At 42.7% G+C, this 19978-nt stretch overlaps 1 protein-coding gene across 6 annotated transcripts in view; it reads left to right on the top strand.

Annotated features, from left to right (window-relative positions):
- Positions 1–19978, top strand: part of B3GALT1 (beta-1,3-galactosyltransferase 1) — a 592659-nt gene that overhangs the window by 545946 nt on the left and 26735 nt on the right. For all 6 annotated transcript variants that reach the window (XM_082396862.1, XM_082396861.1, XM_082396860.1 and 3 more), the window contains one exon: positions 4696–4815. The gene's annotated coding sequence lies outside the window, so the exon portion shown is untranslated. The remainder of the gene's footprint in view (positions 1–4695; positions 4816–19978) is intronic.

Below are 19978 nucleotides of genomic sequence, written 5' to 3'. Positions count from 1 at the left end.
TCCCACCTTATGGTGTACATGCTTAATTGGCTCTAGAAATATTTTATGATTTCATTAAACAAAGACATGCTGTAGTGATTATCGCTCTGTTAGGACTGACCATATTTACAAGTAAAGAAAATGGCAGTACTTTTAAATAAAATCATTTCAGTTGATTATAATACTCTAAGTATTATACCCGGGATGTTCTTTGATCACTGTCAGAGCTTACTCCTTTGATAACTTTGTCACTTGGACCTTGGCAGTTGTATCATTGCATTCTGTCTCATGGGGATGGTTTCGTTTCCATGGGAGCTGGTTGCCTCTTTAAAAAAGGCAACAATAAAGATCACTGACAGCACAGCAGGGCTAGAAATCCTGGGATTAGAATAATATTCTGTGTAAAACAGAGGAAACCTAGCCTGGAGAAGTTACAGCCATCCAAGACCTAGGAGTATAGTATATCATTCCCTCTGAGTAACACTATGTGCAGTTAAGAACTTATCACATGGATTTGGGCACAGAGATGTGCAAATCAGTCTTTCTTAAGTGGCACTTTGCTGGTCAACCAGCTGTCCAGAGGTTGAGGACTTGGGAGTGGGGAATGACAGAAGCTCTGATTTCTAGCGCTAGCCAGTTACTGTGTTGTAAATAGCTCACACACATGCCTCCAATTTCAAAGTATCAATATAATGCCACTGACCACGCAGTTGGGAAGAGATGTGCAAAGCCAGCTCTGCCCACGCCCAGGTGAGCGGCTCCAGCACACAGTGGCCCCGTGCAGGCCCACCCAACTCCAGAGCCCCCCTGTGAGCTGGGCTCAGGCCTCTGCTGTGACTGCATCACAGTTCAATCTCTCCCTCCCCTTCCCCCTTCTCCTGTCATCCCCAAACAGATGTTGCTCCTGAGAACATGCTCCGATCAGCTTCCTGCATGCGTGTCTCAGGGTCTCGAAGTCTGTTTCCCAGGGACTCTACCTATGGCAAGAGAAATGGAAAATTAAGCTCATTATCATAGAAACTTAGAGAATGAAAACCCTCTGTTCTCTCTTCTAAATTCATCAACAAAGTAGATCAGCTATTACCTCTACCTGGTTTCCTAATGAATCACAGAACTTATATTGATAAGCTAATAAATGGTGCTTTCTGTTTTGCTCTGTAGGTCTTTATTCAAGTCCTTGATTGCAGACAGACCATACACAAACCGGGATCAAATGTAGCCAGATGCTGACATTAGAGATTCACAGTGCAAATTCCTTTGTTGCCATTAAGAGGGCTGTAGCAAAACTGGAGAAACTGCATCTCATGTCCAAATATTTTACTATCTTATTTGTCCTATTCTGTTACTAAAGTACTTCATAGCTAACTCTTGTGTGGAGGCAATACGAAATGAATGGACTCCTCGGAATAAATGGCACTAGCAAAATTTCTTTTTGCCACATGAATCTAAAAAGAGGAAAAGATATTTATGAGGTGTAATAGGAAAATGTACTGGAGCAACTATAATTTTTGGGCCTGGTAAAATTATAACTTAGATTAAAATGTGGGTGACAAATTTTGAATCCAGGCTATTTTCCCAGAAAAACACAACAATTTATATAGTCAATTTTCAATTATCTGCCCAAGGAGAAATAGCAATAATGGCAGTTATCCAAAAGAGTAGATAATGAACAAATTCATTTCTATTTGACTTTGAAATATTGCTTCATATTCTAAAACCAACATTTGGATGTGGATGCATTTTATATTCTGGAAAGTTGTGATGACTCTAGCTTAAATACTGGAATTGTGCTTTAGAAATCAGACTAAAGAAAGTGGCTTATGTTTTTCATCTGGTCTGGTAACAGTACGTTCCTATTTTCTATATTATTGCTGAGAATAGCTATCATTAATTCTTAGGATAATGTTAAGTTTATCTGAAAGTAGAGAAGAATTGCATCTATGTTTCCTAGTTTATATTTTCCCAGAACTGATTTTGATTGAAAAGACACCTTCCTTCCCTGCCCTTGTTTGGCTAAAATTACTTTTAAAATATTTTGTGTTAAAAAAATTAAACAGAATGAGTGGTAAAGGTAAGGAGTTATACCTAAATAAGATTTAAGGTTTAAACTGAAATATCTGCCCCTGAAAAGTTGAGTTGGCTGTATATACATTTTTCATTTGTATTTTGGCCCTACTTTGATTATTTGTCATTCGGTAAATACTAGTATATAAATAACAGTACCTGGTATAGGATCTGGCTCATGTTAGCAGCCCGTAACTGCTCATTTCCTTTATTCCTTGCTTCCTTCCTTCCTTTTCTTCACTCAATAATATTTTATATAAGATGCTTCATATTAATGCTTCATACACTTTAATAAATGTTTATGTCTTATTCTACTCTTTCTTTGTATAGAAAATTCTATAAAAGCAAGGACTTTTAAAAAAAATATGCTAGAATGAAACCTTCCAGGTCTTATTTTCCCAGTGTTGACATTCAATACGTGTTTCCTAAAAGCTACCTCCATGGAAATTGATGTATCAACATTAAGCAAATAATCTGTTAAGAGCCATAGTATTTTAAAGGGTAAGAAGGAGGGTTGATGCAGACTAAAAATGGACCACATGCTCTCTTGTCTTATTCATGGTCATGCGGTACCCTCCTATTCTAGAACAATACATCTTTACATAAGGCAGAAGTTTACCTAGCATTGCAGTGTTTTGATTGTTTGCTTTGAGGCTCCTTTGCTTTCGTATTTGACTTAATAAGTATTTGGTGTTTGAGCAGAGTTGATTATCTCTCCCTTTAAAGATCTGAATAGTATCTTCAATGGAACACTGAGAAGGCACTAGTGAAGTGGGTTAAGAAAATAGCTAAGCTAAGTAGACCTATGTTCAAACACTTGGCTCCACTCGTACCAGAGTGACATTAGACAAGAAGCTGGCTCTCCCAAGGTCATGGTTTTCTAATTATTAAAATGAAGGTAATAACATAAAACAAAGTGGGTTTTAACTATGATTATAGATAATAAATGCAAGAAAATTAACATATAGTAGGCATTCAATAACTGTTGGCATTTGTTACAAATCGTAGCAAACACTTACTGAGTGCCTACCTTTTAAGTACCATTCTAAGCACTTTCTATGCACTGATTCATTTAAACCTCAGTACAATTCTATGATTCAGGTACTGTTGTTATCACTGTTTTGCACATGGAACTTAGCTTACGTCACAGCAAGCAGCTGAGTCAGTATTTAAACCCATCCCATGCACTTAACTATCACACAGTACCACCTGTCATATAAACAGAGCAGACTTTTAGCAGACACTAGAACCAGCAGGTGAATCCAGTGGGACCCACTCATGCCTCTGCCCATATCCCTCACTCCCACTTTTCACATCTGGCCATGCTGAGGGACCGTCATATTTTAGTCACTTGGCTTTACCCAGAAATCCCGCCATAATATGAATAGTGAGAAGAGAAAATTATACCCCTCATTATGAAGGTTTATATAAATACAGCTTGGGACCCAAGGATCAGATCAACTGGAAACAGCTTCTGATTGGCTTCTAGTCTGTTATGCAGACAGGTCTGATCAGATTCAGCCAGTCTTAGAGTGGTCACGAGTCGTAAATGAAAGGGACGAGGCTCATGCCCAGAAAGCCCAGCTCTGCCACTAATGAGCTGAGTGTCTTTGCACAGTGGCTTCAGCCCTCTGGATCCTTCTTCATCACTGGAAATTAAAGATGTTGCCCTACATCTTAGATCTCATGGCTACTCAGGAGCTAAACCTAACCCTCGGGTGGGCTTTGGCTTTAGCTGTTTGACCTGCACAAAGTTTTGTTTTGTTTAATTGAATTCTTTTTTTTTTTTTTTTTAATTTATTTATTTTTGGCTGTGTTGGGTCTTTGTTTTTTTTTTTTTTTAAGAAATTCACGTTCTTTTATTTATTTATTTATTTATTTATTTATGACTGTGTTGGGTCTTCGTTTCTGTGCGAGGGCTTTCTCTAGTTGCGGCAAGTGGGGACCACTCTTCATCGCGGTGCGCGGGCCTCTCACCATCGTGGCCTCTCTTGTTGCGGAGCACAGGCTCCAGACGCGCAGGCTCAGTAATTGTGGCTCACGGGCCCAGTTGCTCCGTGGCATGTGGGATCTTCCCAGACCAGGGCTGGAACCCGTGTCCCCTGCATTGGCAGGCAGATTCTCAACCACTGCGCCACCAGGGAAGCCCTGTTTAATTGAATTCTATAATATAAATTCAAAAGGTTTCACCTAAAAATCTGTGTTTCTGTCTTCCCTTGAGAACCTGAAGTCATGGCATTTTTGAGCCTGTTTTTCCTTATGGCATCAAGGGAAGCTCACGTCTGTGGGGCAGACGTGAGCTGTGGCTGCCAGCTTCAGATGGGACCTGTGCTCACCAGTTGAGCATGGCTCTACCACTTCCTGCTGTCTCACACCCAGTCTGCTTCCTCTCTTACCCTACCTGCCTAGTCTTGTAGGAATATAGGTTTGCAATCCTAGGACCAGCTCTGATGTTTATTTGTTCATTCATTTATTATTTTTTTATTTGGTCAATGTCTGTTCAATGCTTACCTACTTGCCATTCTGTGTATCGTGCTTATAGTCTAAATACAAAGTTTTCTTTTTAAATGACAGCACTTCTGCCTTCATTTCTCAGAGCCTGATCAATTTCCATTGTTTCTAAAGTGTTCTTTCTTCTTCTTATCCACCTAGGAGCCTGCAGTTTGCTAAGCAGCAGCTTCTCCTGGCATGAGACACTGCAGATCTCCTCACCAGACAGGCTGAGACTATGCTCTGTGCCCTGCACCTGGAGTAAGAAGAAGAACAAGCAAGGTTGGTCCAACAGGTGGGAGAAGGACGCACTGCTCAGTTAGGTAGCCCACCATCACTGTGGAAAAATCATAGCAATTCCGTAAAATCAGACATCAACATCTAAGAACTCATGAGTAGAGAAAAAAATTTATTTTTCTTTTATTAATATTTATCTATTATGATTTATAAAATAACTTTACCATAAATGCATTGTTCCTGAATGATACAGGAGGAAAAAACTGATAGCTAAAAAAAGTATCTTTTTTTAAAAATTCATATTCACAAGTGTCTATGAAACCTTTGACTGATTTTAGTGATAGCCTCTTTTAAAATGAAATATTGAGGAACTAAAGTATGCCTTAGGTGACCTGAGACAATGCCTATTTAAAATCCCATTTCTCCAAGGTCATAGCTAATGGATTCTTGAATTTTCTTTGCTGAAATAACCTTGTCCCACAGGCAATTGTACTTCAATTATTTCTCATTTTGCTTGAAAATAGTAGTATGTCATATAGGAAATGATGGTATAGTTATAAAAAGTGTCTAAAATAACAATTAATCATTAAAACGTTTTTATTTAAAATGACAAAAAGCAAAGACAAACACTCAGAATATTCCTTCATACACCAACTTTTTGCTCTAAATAATACACTAAGTTTATAAAAATGATTGCAGCCTTCCTGGAGTGTGGCTCGGGAAATGAAGCACCACACTGACAAGAGGTAACTTGAACCATACTTTTATCTTTCCCACCATCACCTCTGTGATTTGGGCCAATAACTTAATCTCTCTAAACTACAGTTTCCTGGCCCATGAAGTGGACAGTTAAGTGCCTTCTAAACACCAGGTTCAGTTTGACAGTGAAGCACAACTCTGAGTGCAGGGCAAGGAGGTAGCTCTGAGCTAATTCCCTGCAAGGTAATTTGTCAAAAGCAAATTCAACAAAATGCCCATTCACCAGATTCCTCTCTTCTTTTCAATATTTACAAAGTTTACAGCACTGTGCATTGGATATGTTGGTTTTCGCCGCCTTGGGAGATTCCCGTGAGGCTTTAGTTGAGAGTTTCCCAATTGCTAACAGCATTGGAAGGAATGCCCAGTTCATCTTCGCCTTGCCCCCCCTCCCCATTGTGTGGAGAGAGGATCCCCTGATAAGGAGCGATGGAGAGGCATCAGCACCCAGCCAAAAAGGGCCTCGACAGAGACGTGACATTATCACCATAAGGATTCTCCAAATTCAAGACAAATAGATTCAGTATTTAACTATATTAGGTTGATTAACCATTTTTGAGAGCTGTTTCATGGAATTAGCCTGCTGACATGGTCCTTCCTCTTAGGGATCTTATAGCTCAATGGAGGAAAACAAAACCAAAACAGAAAATAAATAAATAATACAATTAAGGATTGGGATAAGCACTATGGAAAACAAAAGGGACGCTAAGGCAGTGGAGAGCTAGAACTTGCTTCCTAAAGGGTAATTATGGGAGGTGTGAGAGTCGAGGGTTCCATTCCCTTCCCTTTCCTGGTACGGGATAGGATTGCATTGGCTTGGTCTCCCTGGGGTTCCGTGGGCTATAGGATCTGATCTGGCTCATCAGTTGTGCCTAGAAATGATATGTGTCACATCCACGCTGGAGCATCTAAGTGTTGTTGCTCTTCCTTGTGGCAATCTGACAAGTGTTGTGGTCCAAGATGTGGTTGCTCCCTTAACCTGGAACTTGTGTGACTTCAAAGAACAGAGCGCCTTCCACCAACCCACAACATGGCTGCATTATAGTAAATCAGGAAAAAGTAGCGAATAATCTTTAGAGTTCCTTCTACTCTCTCAACTCTTGCCTGTTCTGGCTCTGAGGCTATTCTCATATTTATATTCCTGGCAATGCTTTAAGATAGATTAAGTAGCTTGACTCTAAGTGCCTTTGATTTGTTTACACAAATCAAACCCTCATGTTTTATCTCTCGCCTCTGGATTATGACCGTTTTTATCAAGAACTTGGCATGTGGGTTATTGATATGATAATGCAATCCTAATGCTGTCTCAGAAGGTGAGGGCCTCTATCCTTTCAGTCAATACTGAGATGCACTTGTTTATATAGGCCATTCATTGCTGAGCTGAGACTTGGGATGAGCAGCCCACAGCATTTTGCATTTGAATAATATGTAATATTGTGCAATTTTTAAGCTCTCAGCTTTTCATATCAATTTCTAATATTCCAGCAACAGAATCTAGGGAAAAGCCCACATTTTCACAGGACTCGTCACAGCCCATTTAATGTGTATGTAAGAGAGACTGTCTTTTGCACTGAAGATCTTTTTTGAAACCAAAACGAGAACCCCTTAGCGAAAAACGAATTGCGTGAGATGCAGTTTATCTTCTTTGCAAGCAAAAAAGAGCTGAGTCAACCCTCCTGGGATTTGACAACTTAGGTATTTCTTTATCCCTGACACTGCTCAGATAGAGCCACTGATATTATAACTGCCTTTACTGAGGTTTGGTGGACTTAGAGGAAGTACATCCATCTGATATTACAGTCATTCTTGTACAGTGTTTAAAGTCTTAAGGATTTTTATTGAGGTGAATGAAATCCTGCTTAAGAAAAAATTGAAGAAGGGAAGGGAAATGGATCTAGAATAAAAACGGGGTCCTTAATATAGTTCAGGCTCAGTGCTAAGTGCTTTCATTTGTATTACCCCCATACCATGGAGGCAGTAGCCCAGAAAGGTTATGATCACCCAGCAAATGACTGGCAGACCAAAGAAGGAACAGAGGTCTTCTCCCTCTCAAGACCCGTCTCCTTCCTCTCTACCGCTAGAGAGGAAAAAGTCTAGAGAGTAAAAGTCTACCTATACCATCACCATAGTTAAATGTAAAATGGCCAAGTCCTGCATTTCTGTAATCTCCAGAGTTGTCCTCTAAAAGATAAATACTAGATGACTCCTGATTTATTATATTTATTACATATCTAGGTTCAGAAGGGCCTCTAAACAGAGCTGGTTGTAATAAGCTATGCTCCACTAATTGTATTTCTTCCCTTTGTTCGGCCTCATCCTGTATAATTAGCACCGTCTTGAAAATAGAAGTTTTCTGTGACATTCAAATTCTTACACAGCACACCCTCTAATTATTTCATATCTTCACATTAGGGACTAAGATACTCATGATGGAGGGGGTAATTCTGTTTGTTATTTAATTAGTTATAGAGGAGTTCAGGAAAACCAAGAAAAAGAGATTACTGAAATAATTTCTACTTGACTCTCAGATTTTTTCTCACAGCCTTACTCCCTCCTGGCCTCAGACCTCATCATTTTTGATACCAGTGTTAGTTATGCCTAGAATCTCTTTCTATTAAAAACTTACCTATCCTTCAAGATCTACTCAAAATCCTCTCCTTCGCAGGCCTTTCCAGATGTCCACCATTAAAATTAAGCTCCATCTTCCATACCCCAGGGCACTAATCTTTTTTTTTTTTATTTTTTATTTATGGCTGTGTTGGGTCTTCATTTCTGTGCGAGGGCTTTCTCCAGTTGCGGCAAGCGGGGGCCACTCTTCATCGCGGTGCACGGGCCTCTCACTATCGCGGCCCTTCTTGTTGCGGAGCACAGGCTCCAGACGCGCAGGCTCAGTAATTGTGGCTCACGGGCCCAGTTGCTCCGCGGCATGTGGGATCCTCCCACACCAGGGCTTGAGCCCGTGTCCTCTGCATCGGCTGGCAGATTCTCAACCACTGTGCCACCAGGGAAGCCCCCAGGGCACTAATCTTATAGCATCTCTCTGCTTTGTATTATAGGGATGGGAAGTAGGGCAGAGATGGCTGGTGACTTACTCAGATTTCTTCCCGGGCATAAAACTAGACAGCATGTCCTTGCCTACCTTAAGAGTTGGGTGTGATCAGATGATGAATTTCTAGTAATGGAATGCAAGTGGAATTTCTAGTAATGGAGTACAAGTGGCCCCCTTTTGGGGCCAGGATTTGTAGGAGGTAGGTTGCTCCATGCTTGCTCTCCCCTGTTGACATCTGCATGAGAGAAGCCTGATGCCCTCAGAGATGGAGGGAGCTGGGGCTCCTGGATCACCAGGTGGAAAGCTTTCTGGCCAAACAGGAACAGCCTCATTAGGTTGAACAAGAAATAACCATCTATAATGTTAAGCTTGGAAATTTAGGGTTTATTTATTACATCAGCTAGTATGGACATACCTACCACCGTGTGTGCATGTTTGTAAGTGTGTGTCTGTGTGTGTGTGACTCCCTGTATTTCAGAAGCCTCAAAAGGACTGGAAGCTGTGAGCAAAGTTAAACTAAATAGATGCCTTATTTGGAAATGGAGCAGATGGTCATCAAAATGAAGAGTGGAGGGGTCTCTAAAACATCTCTAGTATTGGGAATGCCATTTTCTCATTTACCAGAAGCTGTCTAGAATTTTGAAAATAATCTCATAGGCGACCAATTTAGGGTAGAGAATGAAAGGGATACCCAGGTAGTTCCTATATTAAAATGTGTCCTAGTTCATTACTCATTCAAACATTCATCATTCTTTCAATCAACAAGTAGGTTATTCAACACATTCTATATGCCAGGCAGTCCTCTAACAGTTGTGATCAATCACAGACTTGCCCCCAGCTCACTCCAAATACACAGTCCACATATCCAGCAAGTCATCACACTACTGAAGTTGGACTCAGCTTCCCACCCAGGTTTTCAGGTTCCTCGTCTATAATAGAGAATAATAATATTATCTACTTCTCAGATTGTGTTGTAGTTTTAATTAGACAATTATTTAAATATAAGGACTGTAAAATTTTTAGCACTGTGCTTCACACTTGAACTTGATAAGCATTCAATAAATCCTAGCTGCTATTACTCCTGTTAATTTAGATTAATACTATGAGATTGTATAACAAAAAAATCTGACCAGACTGAGAGAGGGTGTGTGGAATACAATTTCCCCTTCGAAGTGATTCCTGATATGAGAGTTGAGAGGTTGGGAATAACGTTCCACATTTAAAAAAATAAAAACAGTATGTGCAAAGGACCAGCGATGAAGCATTTTTGAGGAACTGAAAACAGTAAGAGTAACGGAGTACAGAGAGCAAGGAGGAAAGTACTGCAGGATAAGACCGTGCAGAGCCTTGGGAACCACCATGTAGCTACGCTAAGAATTTGGTCTTCTTCCTAGCACAAGAGAAAGTCATTGAATGGGTTCAAATGGGTAGTGGCAAAGAATGATAAGATCATCTTTATTTTTTAGAAAGATCATTGTGGCTGGAATGCAGAGGTAGACCACTTGATAAGTTATCATTGGAGTCAAGATAAGAAATGCCCATAGGTTGGGTATGGTGGTGGCAGTGGAGATGGAGAGAGGTTATAAGGTATGAAAAATTTCTGAAGTGACATTGGTAGGACACGGTGATGGATTAAGTATAGAACTGAGGGGGAGAGAACTGTTAAGAATGGCTTCTGGTCTTTCAGATAGATACGGGCACATTTCACAGAGATAGAGAACCCTAAAAGAGGATCAGGGTTGCAAGATCATGAATTTACCTTTGTTCATGCTGCATTCAGGTGCCCCTCAGATATCCAGGAAAACACGCCAAGTACACAGTTGGATGTATAGGTCTGGAGCTCCTTAGATACGTCTGAGCTAGAGTGTGAATTTAAGAGTTATTGGCATATAGATAACAGATGAGGCCAAGAGCAGGAGAAATTTGCTTAGAAAATGGGCAAAACTTAAACTGAGAAGAAAAGAGGGCCTAGAACCCAGCCTGGAGGAACTTGTTAGCAAAGGAGGCTCTATTAAGCAGGGTTCTCAAGACAAACAGAACAATAGGATGTGTGTGTGTATTAGAAGAGTATTATAAAGAATTGGCTTAAGTGATTGTGGAAGCTTTGTAAGTCCAAAATCTGATAGGGGAAGCCAGCAGGATGGAGACTCAAGAAAGAGTTGCAGTTTGAGTCTGAAGACAGTCTGCTGGAAAACGAGGATCAGTCAACATGGTAGATCAAGTCCAAAAGCAGTCTTCTGAAGCATTCCCTCTAGCTCGAGGAAGATCAGCCTTTTGACCTATTCAGGACTTCATCTAATTGAATGAGCCCCACCCCTCCGTATACACACATACACACACACACACACTGTGGGCAACAATCTGCTTTACTCAAAGTCCACTGATTTAAATGTAAGTCACATCCAAAACACCCTCACAGGAACATCCAGAATAATGTTTCACCAAATATCTGGGCACCATGGTCCGGCCAAGTTGACCCACAAAATTAATCATCACAGAGATAGACAAGAAAAGCAGACATAGTGATTGTTTCTCAGGCTCTATAGTAGTTGCTAGGAATACAGTCTACATCATGGTTTACAGTCTGACCTCAGGGGCCAGACAGCTGGGTTTAAATCCTAACTTTGCTTTTTACTTACCCTGTGGCCTTAGGCAAGTTATTCAACGACTCCATGACTTATCTTTAAAATGGGCACAGAATTACCCACCTCTGATGGTTGTAAAAACTGAATCAGTTAAAAAACATAAAGGGCTTAGAAAACTGAGTGAACATAGTAAGTGCTCAATAAGCATTTGCTCTTATTTTTAAGGCAGACATGGTCTTTTTCCCGTGAAGTGACAGGAAGCATCACAAGCAGATGACAATGTCAAGGAAGGAAAATGCAGCAGAAACACCCGACCTCATCTCAGATGAGGGCCTGATCTAGAGAAGGAGGAGACGGCCATCCCACTCCAGTGCTTTAGAGAATTCTGGAACTTGCCCATCCTTTTTTCTCCATGTGAAGATACCTGCCACGTGAATGGCTTGTGAACGTGTGAAATAAGCCCCTCCTTCACTCTTTCCTGATAAGGCCCTAAAGGACACCCTGTTCAAATACAGATGTTACCTAAAGCACTGTCAGTACCAGCCTCAATAGCTTGAGGTGGATTCCTTCTTGGATAAACTACTCAGGTTCTAATGGAACATTGTCTTTGTTCAACTGAGGCAGGCCTGGGGAGGCTCTTGGAAGCTAGGAAGTAGCTGGGGAGACAGAAGAAGACAGATGGGAAGGAAAGGGGAGGGAAGGAACAAGGGGGGTGTTAAGAGAAAGTCAGAGGACAGCAGGACCCACACCTGGGATTTCCCCTGGTGTTCACTCTCCTCCAGGCCTTGCGCCCTTTCATGCCTGGGGCCCCTTGAAATATTTTCCCAAATCCTTTACCTCCTTGCTTTAAATAAGTATTCATTTTAAGGTTTGTGTTTTATTTTTTCCCTACTATGGGCCAAAGTAGTTTTCCAGAGAGAGGCTACCAGTAGAAGACAAGTGTGTTGCTAATTCCACATTATCATATTCAGAGTACAATGTAAATACTTTTTCCCTTAGGACATGCTTTTCATTTCCACTTCTGAATGGCAATCACCCCTTTTCTCTGCCCTCCCCAGGGCGGTTGTTCAGGAAGCAGAGCACCCTTGACCCCAGCCCCTGTAGCAACTGGAGAAATGGTGACTGTGCATTTGCCCCTCCGTCTTTGTCCCAGGCTTGGGCAGAGGGTCTGTGCAATAGCACTTGGATCCACTCTCTAATCTCTTTAGACATTACTGAGGTGTTCGATGTAATACCCTGCTTGTAATTCAGTATCCACTGTGAGTTTGGCACGTTGTTTTATTTTTCTTTCTAAATGAAATACTGGTAAAGATCTTGGACCATGACTAATTCAGAGCTAATTTCGTATGTTTTGCCTGTGATTCCTTCTGTTTCAGTCCTGCAAGCTAAGGCTTAATTTAGGCACTTCTTTTTTTTTTTTTTTTTCTATTTATTTATTTATTTTTGGCTGTGTTGGGTCTTGGTTGCTGGGCGCGGGCTTTCTCTAGTTGCGGTGAGCAGGGGCTACTCATTGCAGTGGCTTCTCTTGCTGCGAAGCACAGGCTCTAGGCACGCGGGCTTCAGGAGTTGTGGCATGTGGGCTTCAGGAGTTGTGGCACGTGGGCTTCAGGAGTTGTGGCTCACAGGCTCTAGAGTGCAGGCTCAGTAGTTGTGGCGCACAGGCTTAGTTGCTCCGCGGCATGTGGGATCTTCTGGACCAGGGCTCGAACCCGTGTCCCCTGCATTGGCAGGTGGATTCTTAACCACTGCACCACCAGGGAAGCCCCTAGGCACTTCTTTTTATTTAGACAGAGATTGGGGCCCTGCAGTTTCCCTCAACATGGGCTTTTCTGAACGTTCTTCAGCTGGGCAGAGTTGCAGGCCCACCTGCATTTGGTTCCTACATTTCTCAGTCACATGGCATGTCCCTGAGTGGCATGGCCTCGGTCACACAGCTGGGAATGGGTCGTCCCTTGACTCCCAGGCTTGTGTTCTGCCCACTCTCCAGTCTGCCCTCCAGGGCTCACAGCACGCTCTCTCACGCCTGAAAACCTGTGAGGTTTTCCCTTAGGCCCCCAGAGCCCTGGGAAAAGGAATTGGCAGGAAGGGCAGGAGCCAGTGTCCTACGGTTGCTGATGGTTGTCTTCCAGAGCAGCTCCCCAGGCAGCTGAGCCAGAGCTGAGGAAGAGGAGACCCAGGAGATACCGGGGTACCTACATTCTAGCTCAGTGGCCTGTTGCTTCTTTCTGGCCCTGTGGAGGTCTCTGAGTCCCAAACCCTCAAAGAACCTCAAGGAAACTGATTAGGAGATGCCCTGTCAGGAATGAGGTGAGGGTAAGGAAGGAGGTGCTGGTCTGGTACAAAGTGAGCCTCAGAGAAGGGGTGAAGTTCAGGGACGGGGTGAGAGCCAGGGATGCCGGTAGCACACAGCAATATTGGTCAGTAAAGCACATGGTTTTACGCTGTAGTCTACCAAGTGTCCTCCACACCAAAACGACCATGCTTCACATTCAGAGGTGCAACCCCAGGCCCCGAGGACACTGAAGTGACAAAATATACAGAAGTCAAGATTCGGACACCAAAACAATTTGTGCCTCTTTCCTGTGCCCGGTGCCTCACAGGTCATCTCATTTGTTGCTCAAGACAGCCCTGCAAGTAGGTGTTTGCTCGTTCACCTGACGATTGAGGACAGCTGAGGAAACGAGGGTCCGGAGAGTGAGGTACACGGAACGACACAGATGACACTTTCAGGACGCAGGGTGCAAGATGGTCCATTTAGTCACAAAGAACAAAACAGGGTGTAGTGCTTCTGCCCCTAAAGGCCGAGCACATGGTCAGCTGGGCATCTGACGAGCTCCTCAGTCACTGTGCTCCCGGCCACAGGTCCCCTCAGTCCCCCCGGACTAGGGGGCTGGATTGGCCTAGACTGGCACCCAGGTGAGACTGGGTGAGCCACAAGAAGCAAGCAGCGCCTGCCATGCGCAGATGGGGCCTGAGGAGCAGGGAGCCAGGCATATGTTCTGCAAATAACGCTCACCCTGCCCTCTCTCTGGCTACAGACCTGGCCCTTCCCCTTCACTGCAGGGCTGCTGCCCGGGAGTTGGCTTTTCTGATGCTGTGTTTGTTTATGGCCTTGGATGCACCGTAACCAAAGTCCGTCTCAAGCTGTGCCTCAGCCACTGAGCAGACTGGAATGGAAACTGGGACACTGTACAATTCCTAGGTTAAAAAAAAAAAGAAAAAAAGAGAAGTCCCCAAGGGCAGAAGTTGGGTCAGGGCTGGCCATATCACGGGGTTGCCCTGTCTGTGGCAGGGATTCTCAGTGGATTTCACTTAGCCCTGGAGAGACAGCACAAACGGATGCACAGAAAAGGCATCTCCAGGAAGCAAAGGTGTCACAGCCCAGAGTGGTTGCTCTCTCCCCTGCCCTCCTAGAGTAGTTTTGCTCTTAGCTCTCTACTGCATTTATGATGAAGGACTTATTTCCCGGTCACCTCAACAAACACTTATTCAGCTGTGTGCAGGGCCCCATGCTTACTCACAGCCTGTGACATGTCCAATGCACCTTTGACTCCCTGGCACCCAGCCCAGAGCCAGAAAGTAGTGGGTGCTCTATAGATATTGGTCAGATAAATTAGCATAAACCATATAGTTCCAGGATTTGTAAAATGCCCTATGATATGAAATGGTCAACAGATCCTCCTTTGCCAATAAAATCTACCTGAGATCACATAAATGGCTTCTCATAACTTCCTAATAGCACAGAATATCCCTTGGACCTAGTGAAGGTCCCTAGTGAAGCAAGTCCAGTGTATGATGAACTGCCTTATAAATTAATGAACACCACCCTTTAGAAAAATGGTCTATTGCATTTGAAATGGCCAGAAATATGATAGGCAGTGGTCATATAGTTGATGTGAAAGCTACCATAGTGGTTCCTGATATTTTTTCTATTACAGTCCACATAGGAGATGAATTTCTCATGGGTCACGCACCCACAACAGGATAGCCAAACCACACCCCTTCTTTGTCTTGCAGGAAAGTAAATCCAAATGCAAGTGAGTAAAATCAGTGTCTTTACGAGAATAAACTTGAATCTGCTCTAATTTTAAAAATTGAACCCCAATTATGGGCAGCCTTTATTGCGTGCTTACTACATGCTAAGCATTGTGCCATGAGCTTTGCATATACGATCCTCTTTGAGTTAGGAACAACCCTGCACAGTTGGTTCTATAGAATCTTCATCTTGTAGATTAGGAAACAGAGGCTGATGGAGTTTACACAGTGTTTCCAAGGCTAATATATGACTAGGACTGAAATCCAAGTCTTTACATTTACACTCACCTGTCTCCAAAATCATCATACTCAAATTTCAACACTTGGTGACTATTATTATAAATTTCCTGTGACATCCCTCACAAATGACTGCCACAATCTGTGTATTCTAACATAGAGAACCTTTTACCACGAATACAGTGCTGCTTCTATCAAAACTGGATTTTGCTCCCTGATTTGAACCCAATTCAATTATTGGAGTCACTTTGGGTCTTAAAAAGCATTAAGGTAATAACCATCTTTTACTGAGTGTCTGTTATGTTTTACTCACAAAGTCAGAGATTTTGCAGAAATTATTTCTAATATTATATTCATTATTTCTACTATATTAATCTATGTATATTGTATTATATTAATTAATATTAGATTTCTAATATAACATATGTAGAAAGTGTTATATATAAAGTTGGAGCAGGAGAGAAAAGCCAGGTCCCCACTTGGTTTCCTTTCCAGATTCCCAGGGCCTCTGATCTCCCCTTTCCCCACTCTCCGCAAGTCTCAATGGGTGCCTTTCCTCCCCCTTTGTTTCCTTCTTCACTGGCCCATCTCCACCTCTGCTCTCAGCTGAGACTCAGGCCTTGGCTTATTAATGGGCCATGATGAGAGTCTGGGAGAACAGTCCTCAGACGTGTAGGAGTGATACTGAAAACTTGGCCTCGGTGCACTGGTGCCGAATCGAATCTCGGAGACAGAGTTTTCGGTGAAGTACAATAGAAAAGAATACCTTTATTGCTTTGCCAGGCAAAGGGGGGGGACACAGTGAGCTCGTGCCCTGAAAAACTGTGTGTCCCAACCCGGGGGGGATTTGATGAGGCACTTTCTAGCAATGATTCAAGGGCAGGGTTGCTGATAAGGATCAGGGTGTGTGCAGGGCCTGCACTCCTTTCATCTGGCCTCAAGTGGTCTTCTGATGAGTTTCTGTGGTTCCTGTAATCTGGCCTCAGGTGGTCTCTTGAACAACTTCTCTGGTTCCTTTAATCTGGCCTCAGGTGGTCTCCTGATGAGCTTCTGGAGGTTAACAAACTGTGAAGAATGCTGACATCTTCCATTTGTTGGGGGTTTTAGCTCTGTGAAGAGCTCAAAGGTATTGTTATGTGTACCCTTGAGGAGGAACCAGAACCCTGCCCCAAGGCTGCACTATTGTTTCTTGACTGCTCCTCCTGTTGTCTCTGCATCCCCTCCCTTCCCTCATTAGCAACTGTTCCAATCCGCCCTTCGGGACTCAGGGAAGGTCATGGAGGCTGGAGTCTATTCCCTACAAGTAAGAAATGGGGGTCCCACAGGGTCCTGCTTGTTTTCAGGAGGAAGGTGGGAGGACAGGACAGGAAATGTTGGAAAGTGGAGCCCTAGGAGGGGAAGTGTTCCAAAGAGAGGTATAAATCCCCAGTAGGGGAGGGGAGAGTGGGGTGAGAGGTGATGGGCAGGGAGAGAGCGCAGTGGGGGTGAGGCAGCCATCATTCAAGTGAAAATATGGAGGAGGCGGGAGTAGGGGCTATAAGCACCCCAGAGGAGAGGAAAAGGGAAAGGAATCTCCGGAGAGCACTGACGATCTTCCATGAAGGAGAAACTGCGCGGAGAGAGAAAAGGCAGCTTTTCCCAGCCCAGGGCTGACATTTGTGTGGGAGCCCTACTGTCAGACAACCAGGTCATTCCCCTGTGACTCTCGCCAATCACCACCCGTGTCTGGAAGCCACGCCCCAGGGAAGTGCCTTCAAGGGCTCAGCAACAGCGACTTCTCTGGAGCCCTCCCTCCTTGAGCAGCCTCCTGAATCACGAGTCTCACTAAGGTCAGGCCTTCCTCACAGACCGGGGAGCAGGGGTCAGCGGTGGCCAGGCTGTTGGGCAAACATTCCATTGTCCAGATTTGGATGAGGAAAGACATGAAACTGGAATGAGATGGAATACGGATCCATTCATGCTTCAAAAACAGGAAAGCGTTGGTCAGGGAGGAAAATCAAGGACGTGTGCGAGTTTTTCCCAGCCACCAGCAAAATGCTACCGCAAATTCGATCAAGGAGTTTGTGCATCCTTTTATTTCAAACTTGCCCATAATTTGAAACCATCAATATCGATATGGGTACCTTGTTCTACATACTTGAAGATGATGCTATCAGTGGTGATTTTTCCTGTGTGCGCATAAAATTAGCAGAAAAGAGTGGTGCACGTCTGGCAGTCTCCTATGTTGTATAAAGAATTGATTTCAAACTGTAGCTGTTTGAAAATAGATAGTACTGAAACCAGGAGTTTGATGTAAAAATAAACAAGGGTTTGTTAATCTGTATTTTCACAAGCAACTGATTTCATCTCTTTGATTTTAAACTCACAAGTCAAAAAGTCAGTCAGTTTGATTAAAAACACATGCACAGTCCAACTGATTTATTGACTGAACTATTCGCTTGAAGGAGCAGTGGTGCAATGGTAAGAGAGGGGGCTTGGAAATCAGGTAGCCTGGGCTCTGGTTTGGGCTCCGTTACACACCCCTTGTAAGAACCTGGGTGACCTCTGAGCTTCAGGACACTCGTACCTGCATCCTGGATTCTGGTGATAATCAAATAGGTAGAAATAATTTTATACACTGGGAAGTTCTCTCCAAAATTCCGTCACTACTATCGATAACTGTCACATAACCCCAAAGCCAAGTATTCATCAATCCTTTGAAATGCTGATACTATATTTGATACACTTACTCATGGGAACTTTCCCATGTCTGACCACTTCCTCTCCTGACCCTCTCCTGTCTGAATCATACTTCCTAACAGTGCCCTCTATTACCAATTTAATTCAGCACCCCTGAAGATAATAAACCCAACTACTGCTCCAGTTAATAGAAATTCTCCTTTCAGTATGGTGCATCTGCTATGACATCTGTTTAAAACCCATGGAGAGGATTCAGTGTTCACAAGCAAATTGAGTAATTACTATGTAATTACACTCCAAATTGTGCAGTCATTGATTTGCTCTCAGAATTCATCTTTTGGACACACTCACTATGACAGCCACCTGGGTTCTTCTAAGATGTACGGATCTGTTCTTAAAATGGTCAATATAAGGATTTGAGCTAAATTCCTGTGGGTGAAAGATTAGAGTATTATCTCTAGAAAAGAGAAAGTGTTGGAGATGGAAGAAATGAAACTGTGGAAAGGAGATGTTAATAGAGTGAGAAAGAAGAGGGAGGGATATTTTGAAGGCAGACTGTCTAAGTACTTTCTCAGTCATTTCATAAAACCTGTGAAATTGCTAAGCCTTGCCGGCAGGAGAAAACACAAAAGGAAGAGAGATCAGAGATGTAGGATTTCACCCGCTCCATGAAGAGCCCCTCACTAGTGATAAACTGTACCATATGTAGAGAGTAGAGGATTAATGACTTGAGATAGTATCTAGTAGTCCTTGATAACCACCCAGCGTTACCGTGGTTAAAAACTGAGACCTGACACTTGCTAAATGGTTACAAAACATAGATCTTTGGTGCTTCCTCTAAATCCATTTTTTAAAAGCCAATCAACAAATGTTTCTCATCCACATGTTATATGGAGTATGAAATAGGTATTAGGCTACAGTCTTGAAACAGCCTGGACTATAAGTAAATAAAGCAGCAGCATGGCATAGTGGAAGAAAGGCTAGCTTTAGATCCTTCCTGACTTGAGTTTGAATCCTGGCTCTCCTAAACAGCTGTTGGGTTGAGCCATATGAAACTGCTGATGATCAACCTTTTTTAAGCTACATACATGGCAATTTTGTATGATTCAACCAAAAGGAATTGGAAATGCCTCTTAAATGTTTGAGAATTAGAAAAAATGTTTATAAAATGTTCATAATAAATGTTTGTATAAATGTTTAGAAGTTGTTTATAGTGGAAGGGATGTAGAAACATCCGACCCTTGGTCCCCATTATAAACAACATCATTCCTGTACAGTGGAAATAAGACAAGGTTGTGAAAGTCAAAGCTGTGAAAGCCTCCCTTTTGACCACTGTATATTTAAAAATACAAGCCTCGATAAATATTTAATGAAAGAAATTTTATTAAAATGAGAGGACTCATTTGTTAAAACAAAGGCATTTGCCACTGTACAAACATGCAAATATATATATCCAGCCTCTGAAACCAAAATTCTATGCCAAATGCCCACCTTCAACAAACAGCCTATTAAAATCAGTTACTCTGCAATTCTATTAACATCAAATGGTTCGATTTTAACAGGACAGCACTTTCTGAACATGCACATTTCTCCACAATTTTCAGAAGGTAAGTCCCATTTAAGGATGGGATGCAATTTTACAGAATACAGTATTATAAAAAAAAATGCACACCAAACCACCAGTTACGTTGCTGACGGTTCCTGTTCCTTTCCTTTGGGTGAGGGAGCAGCGGTACTCAGCAGCATGGGGCCGCAGCATCAGAAGCAGCAGCAGGGGAAGAGCTAGCACCATCAGTCAGTTTGCTAAGTAGAGACAAGAAGCAAGTTCAATGGAGCAGAAAGGCCCCTGCCTCTGTGGAATTGATGG

The sequence above is a fragment of the Balaenoptera borealis genome (genome assembly GCF_965194805.1).
Source record: "Balaenoptera borealis genome assembly, chromosome: 6".
NCBI lineage: Eukaryota > Metazoa > Chordata > Mammalia > Artiodactyla > Balaenopteridae > Balaenoptera > Balaenoptera borealis.
This window is presented reverse-complemented; position numbering and strand designations above follow the sequence as displayed.